The 7,311-nt window shown below is 34.0% G+C and overlaps 1 long non-coding RNA gene across 1 annotated transcript; it reads right to left on the reverse strand.

The window, feature by feature from the left end:
* Positions 1-710: 710 nt before the first annotated feature.
* On the reverse strand, positions 711-4,525 carry LOC111381465. Its single transcript, XR_002700344.1, has 2 exons — positions 1,270-4,525; positions 711-1,099 (listed from the first exon to the last, which is right to left on the reverse strand). It is a non-coding gene; the product is annotated as an uncharacterized LOC111381465 (long non-coding RNA).
* Between the last annotated feature and the right edge of the window lie 2,786 nt (positions 4,526-7,311).

A 7,311-nucleotide genomic window follows, 5' to 3' on the forward strand; every position in this document is an offset into this window, starting at 1 on the left:
CTTTGGACTGTTCTCTTTCTCTCTAACCCCACAAAGGAGAAGGGTGATGGTGTTAGCAATCCACAAAAGTATAGAGAGGAAGAAGGAGATATTACAATGGTTGAATCTTACTCACAACCTCGCATGACTTCCCTCTCTCTCAGCTGCCTCTCTTCTCTCAACTCTTCTCTCCATTGCTACAACACACATACACACACACCAAAAACGGTTGGGAGATAAAAACATATATAAAGGTTAGTTTAGGTCACTCTAATTGGGCCTAGGATTAACTAAATGGAATACCAATTAACCTAAACTAATGAGCCAATATTCAACTCCATATTAATCACTAAATGGTCCAACTAACCAAATAATCATCCAACCCAAATCCGAACCATCCAAAAATGTAGTTCATCTCCGACTCGAGCCAAGTCCATGATGTCGATAAATAATTCGACAACTGTTTTAAATCATCACCCGGATTATTGGGTATTAAAAAACCCAACACAGTACAATAAATTACTGTTCAATTGCTTGATTCTCCGGAAAGTTGAAACCTAGTGAATTAGTTTCACCACCTCGTGCTCATGGAATCTCCAATTACATGTACCAGTTGCATCAGTATTCAGAACCTATGCAAAACACATGTAGTCTAGAATTTAGAAAAAATCAAAAGTCTCTATATTCACTGTTGAGTTCTTGGAAACTCTAATAGAAAGCAAAGCAATATATTAGTATTAAAACCACAATACAACGGAAACTTCCATTATAGAGTCAAAAAGAATAACAAATGATCACCTAACTCTATAAATTACATCGAATATCTTTCCAGGATGTTCTAATGATACTGTACATTAAAATCATTCATAAAAAACAAACAAAATAGTCCACTTTAAGCACATAAAAGATGAAATGAAAACCCGCACTGCATAATGTAGGACCCTAATGCAAATCCTTGAGTTCTTTCAATATTTATTTCGACGCCATAAATTAACCCTTTTAACTGACCCAAGAACGTTAGCCAAATCACTAAATTAAGAGGCATGAATAATATCAAATCTAAGACGCATGTTGACCTCGAGAAATGGCCAACAAGTGTTCGGCCACGTTCCGTTTACACCTGCACACGGAGCACTCCGTTAGAAGGCAAAGGTCACCGGCCAAGAAAAAGGTCCGACGATCATTTGCACTCCGACGGTCAAGTCAATGGCCGAACGAAAATATATATATAGATAGAGTACAATAGTTGGGGGAGGGGGAATTTGGCTAAGGTTTAGAAAATCATCTTACCTGGAAATGGAGTGAATTCTCATATATATAGACAAATGAAATGGGCCAAGTACTTTAATGGGCCTAAGTCCAAACCCTACATCAGGAGTTTTTATATGCATTGTTATGGATACCTCCGCAAGCACTTCAACGGGACCTCTTAGGGCCTCAACGGTATCTTTGAAGGCACCTCGATTGCCTCTTGAGAGCCTGGGTTGGACCACTTAGGGTCTCGGTGGACATCCTTGAAGGCACTTCAACCATCTTGATAGGCACCTCGGCAGGAACTTCGGCCATCTTTGGAGGCACCTCGTCTTATTTCTTGGAGAGCCTCGGCTTGGCTTGGTAGGCACCTCAGCTGGCTCCCTTGAGAGCCTCAACTGAATTAGTGAATTATCACGGTGCCTCCACGTGGCATTTCATATTCGACCAGCAACAGGGCATATATCCAAAATATTTATCAATATCACATCCTCATATCATCAAATTCAAACCTAATAAATCTAATAGATTCTTCCAAATAACAAGCACAAGACATAATTAACCATCATTACATGACAAACAAGATCATTTCAGAGTAGCAAGTTCTATCTACTTTCAATGAAAAAAGAACAAATAAATTTCTGATTAGAAAATCCTTACTTTGTTTTTGACATAACAATTAAAAGAAAACTATAATTCCAATTTACTTCAGCTAAAAATTTCTATATAATTTGCATGCAAGTAAATTATAGACAGACAGCAATAATTCCCATAAAAAAAGAAGTGAAGTAGAAAAAACATCAATATATAATCACAAAAATAAAAAAAAAGAAAAGAAAATTGCGCTCAATAAATAGATTGAAAATATCACCAAAATGATCGATCAAGTACTTAACTCACAGTAGCTGCGAAAAATGCCTTCTTACCGATATCTAATAGAACAATCATCATCAATTACTTCGTAAACCCCTAATCAATTTTTAAACAAAAGAATAGGAAAAAACTCAAAAGAAATAAGTAATCAATAGGTATTAACAGATTTTGTCTCCGGCCCTGAATAGTCGATAAAACAACCAAGAACAGATATCAGAATCAAGGTCCCAATAGCAGTCGCCACATACGACATGGTGCATTGGGCCTTGAACCTCTTGAGCCTCAACTGCCATCGTCACAAGAATCCTAAAAGCAATAATATAGATAGACAATGCGAGTACACAAAAGGTCATTATTTAATGTAATCAGACTCCAGAACTTAAAAGGCATAAAAGCATATTAATGGTGCAGACATGTGTTAGCACACATCTGAATGTATATGTGAGGGTCAAATATCGAAAGAACACTTATTCTAGTCACATCTATGCTATTGGTCGAGAAAACATAAATGCACAAGTATGCAAATCGTTGTGTCCGTGTAGATAAAGAGAGCATTTGAAGTTTCATAAGATGATATGAAATAACTTAGGAAAAATTAAAAATTGGTCATCTCCGATTAAAACTTCCATGTCATGCTTAAAATAGTTTGTGCTTATGTGAAAGTTTCCTACAAATTATAAAACTATTAGAAAACTAACAAGCATAAATTTTGCTATTGAATGGAAAAGTTTCTATCAGAAGTGTCTCTGTGTGCGTGAGAGAGAGGAATGAGTTAAGAGTCCCTGCTCGGTAAATATATAATGCACTAAAGCAAAGAGCGCCTAATTATTTTTAATTGTTGATAATGACAAGTATGTGCGAGTTTAAGAAGTTCAAAATTAACTCATCAATGTTGCGTATAAAGGATAAGACAGCGAGTTATAAAAAGCCGTCTCCACATCCATTATCAACTAAACCCCATCCTTTAGCAGTTGAACGATCTCCTGTACATATGAATTCATAATACAACAAAAACTATACGTAAATTCTAAAGTTCACCAACCAATGTGATTAAGAAAATCAAATACTCAGCTAAGAGATGTGAATAATCACTTCAATTTGATAAGTCTCTTTGTCAAATGACCAACATCTCAAGAAGGGGATAAAATACCATTATAAAAGCTCAAAGCAATCGATAACTCGCTTAAAAACTTCAAGCTGTCTGATATGTCAGCTAAATATGTGAACAAAAGAATAAAAAAAAATCCAGCTACAATAATGCAAAAAAGATTTTTCATGAAAATATAACTCACAATATAGTGCAAAAGAAGATGGAAGAGAAAGCTCTTACTTCGACAAAGTTCTCCCCCGATTCAACCGGGATGCCAGTGCTCCTCTATTGCTCACCAATAAGCTTGATTAGGTCTTCTGAAGGAAGAGATCTCGGATGTTGACCATTAATCCACATTTGAAGTTAAGAAAATATATTCAGTGCGAGAATAAGATTGGTCAAGGCTGAAGCAAAAGTTGCAAAAGTCATTGCCATACTTTTTAAGTAAAGATTTTGGTCGAATGATCCTTTGCAATAGGAAAATTGTACTGATTATTTCTCTAAGTTATTAAATTAAGTCCATAATCTTGGTCAATAAAAGCTTTTATCAATGCTGGACAAATATATGTAGTTCAATACGTTTCACATAAAGCAATTAAAAAAAAGGCAAATATTGTTCATCTTTTATCTCAAAAAACCCTATCCCAATTTAATGAGTCATTTAGAGATTAATAAAATTTAAAACTTATCCGAAAACACCACAAAGAAAGACTTGGAAGACTGCCATCCATATTCACTTAGGCATCTTCTTACTATAATATCAAGAAAATTTCAAAGATTTAGATTTAAAAGAAATTCTTGTGTGCGGATTTTAACTTAAGATTTTCACATTTTTTGTGGGATCCATAAACCCTAGATGTGAAGGGAAAATAAAAACCCCTTGAAAATTAACATTTAATCAAATATTCTTCCTTGTAAATTTGAAAATCAAAATAAACATACATTAGAAACTTTCAACCAAGAGGGCAATCGAAATCATAAAACCAGGCCAAACATGAATCAATAGCCCACCAAAGTGGACAACTTCATTCCATCATTTGCAGCCAGTTTATAAACAATATCGACTCCAGCAAATATTGTTTGCACCATCACCATTAGTAACGTTGGCTTCAACCCTTGTAACTAAGGTTGAACAAAACTCCCGAACCAGCTAGTCGGACCCAAACCAAATTGAGCGATTCTTCTTAATTAAATATCCAAATGGGTATTTAAATCGAAAATCAACGAGTTCGGTTCTGTTCTCAATTCTAGAGCAACAATCGAATAACTGAATAAGAACCAAATCTTCTTAATTTTAAATTAATTTATTTTAAATAAGTCAAATTATATTTTCTCTAAATAAATTTCTAACTAGTTAATTTAGTTCAAACCCAAAAATATGATTTTTCATATTTCTAATTTTCAATCCAAGCCAACTTAATCAAATTGACCTAAGTTTTACCCGAATCTATTATTCTACTGTATTATTATTTCTACCATTTTGAAAAAATCGAATTAAAGTTCGACAAAGCCTCTCCTAATTATTGTGAGTTCACTATCTTCCTCTTCGTGTGATTTTAACAATCAAATCATGGAGAACTCAACAAAGAGAGACGCAAGACACATAAGATTGGACTATCGTATTTTGTAAGAGTTAAGAATAACATGTCATTAGTTAAATTAATATAGTTTTGTAAATATTAAAAAATTTAATTATAGTACGGAACCAAAAATCGAATCGGACTAAATCGAATGGAACTGAACTCGAGTGGTTCCATAATTAAATTTTGACACTACAATTTCACATACTAAATATCCGAAAATTTCGAATTTGGTTAAATTCTCGTTATAACCAAACCGAATCATGCCCAACTTTACTTGTAATGAGTCGCAAATCTTCATATTTTCAATCAAACTCCCGATCCACAAACTAAATAAATCTACGAACAAGAAACTTAAAAACCTTGGGAGATATAGGACTTTCAATCAAATTCCCAACCTACAAAATAAATAGTAAATCATCCACCAAGAAGAAACTTAAAAACCTTGAGAGATATAGGTTTTTCAATCAAAACTCTCAACCCGCAAAAGTAAATTTTAAATCTACCGAGAAGAACTTAAAAACCTAGACAAACAAAGAATTTTCAATCAAATTCCCAACCCACCATAGCAAATACATCTACCAAGAACAATAAGAACAAAATGAAGATTCAATTTTTTCAAGTTCTTGCTTGAAAAGAGGAGAAGAGCCAAAGGGGAAATAGAAGGAAAAATATATCTTATTTTTGGCATGTCCTTCTCTGCAATACCTACTGCAACAAATAGAAAATAGAGAAGAAGAAAGGAGAGATCTGGGTTGTATGGGGAACTGGAGTACAGAGCCTGGGTACTTGTGCAGAAAAATGGAAAAAGACAGAGAGACGAAAGAAAAATGAAAATGATAGTTGCTTGTGAAAATCAAATAAAGAGTGTAGCATATCAAAAAATAAAAATAAAAAAAAGGCACAACTTCATAAAAAAAAGTACCATCAAGAAGTGCTACTTTTAATATGGCTAAACTCCAACTGCTTTCGGTCGGAGTTTAGCCATGGCAGCTTGGCTTGTTGGTCAGTGAGCCACCCAATGCGCCCAGCTCAAGGTAGCTCGTTGGCCAGAAATACAAATGGGGCTCAGACCATGAGCTTGGCCCCAATGGCTTCCTTTTTTAATGAAAGTTTCCATATATTTGAAAATAGTAAAATAAAAACTGTGGGCTCCTTTTGCCACCTACAAATTGCAGGTTATTGAGCCAGCTCGCACCATTGCCATGACTTTTAGAATATGGTATGCTATACTTAAAATCAATGGACACACACCCCCTAAATCTCTACAAAGAGAGAAATGTGAATTTGTGGGGCTTTCAGTTAACTCAATATAAATAATGTCACTCATATATAATGGAGTTATATAATAATTTATATACAGATGATATGATGACATATGATTGGATAAGATTTCTTCAACTAAATAAATAAAATAAAAATAAATTTCCTCGTCTCCAAAAGTATATATTTTGTTCCCGCAATTTATGCATACCTCTTTCCTTGTGATTGGTTCTTAATATAAAATTTTCTGCATTTGTACTTTTCTTTAAAAAAAAAAAAGGTTGAACCCCAACCTTAAGGGTCCCCTACCGCCCCTGCCCTGGAATATCGTGAGGGAGGTAAATCGCAGGTTATGCCTCCAAGGGTAGAGGGTGGAATGCTGCTTGTACACTTGCACTTACCCAAGAGCCAAATCCATATTTCAGGATTCGAACCCTTGACGCGGCAGCCTCAAGCAAAACTGGATTTCTCCACTCTCCCCTTTTACCACTTGGAGATGTGCCCTGGGGGCACATTTGTACTTTTCTTTAGTTGACCTGGAGGAGGTGAAAGAACAAAAACAAGTTAAAAACATGGCAGCGTATTAAGTATTTATATTTCATTTGACACCATAAAAACTTGTTGTCGATTTTATATCTCACAAGTGTACGGATCATAACAAGTAATAAAATGAATCTAAGAGTCTAAGTATCATTCCCATGAGGATTACTATTTAATAATTGATTCAATTATTCCTAATTTGAACTTGATTGAAAACAAATAAAATAGTTTCGTGGTTCGTGTCTAAATTATTTTACATGCACAACTTATCGAATTTGGGTTATAAAAGTATAAATATGAATGCTAGGACTTACAATTTTACCTATGGATCCCCTCTAATTTGCCAATCAAGATTCATTACAATTGTAATGTTCGATTGAATTCTTTTAAAGTACTCAATTTACCCTTCTCGAATTCTCAATGAACTTTTTTAACTAATTTAATCACATATCTCTATGCGAATCATCTTTAGTTAAACGAAATTTTAGTTCTAAGAATTCATCTAAGACCTTAGTAATCAGTATAAGTATTTCTACACATTATACTAATTTACGAATATTAATATATGGTATAAATCCTAGACTCACCTCTCAATTCGTAAAAGATTCAAAAAATCATCAAATTAGTGATCAAGTAATTTAATGCATTAAACTCATAGCAAAATCAATACATGTAAAATTAAAAAATAATAATAATAATAATCTTGAATAAAAGAAATAAAGGGTCACACATATA

This window comes from Olea europaea, unplaced genomic scaffold (assembly GCF_002742605.1).
Source record: "Olea europaea var. sylvestris unplaced genomic scaffold, O_europaea_v1 scaffold231, whole genome shotgun sequence".
Lineage (NCBI taxonomy): Eukaryota > Viridiplantae > Streptophyta > Magnoliopsida > Lamiales > Oleaceae > Olea > Olea europaea.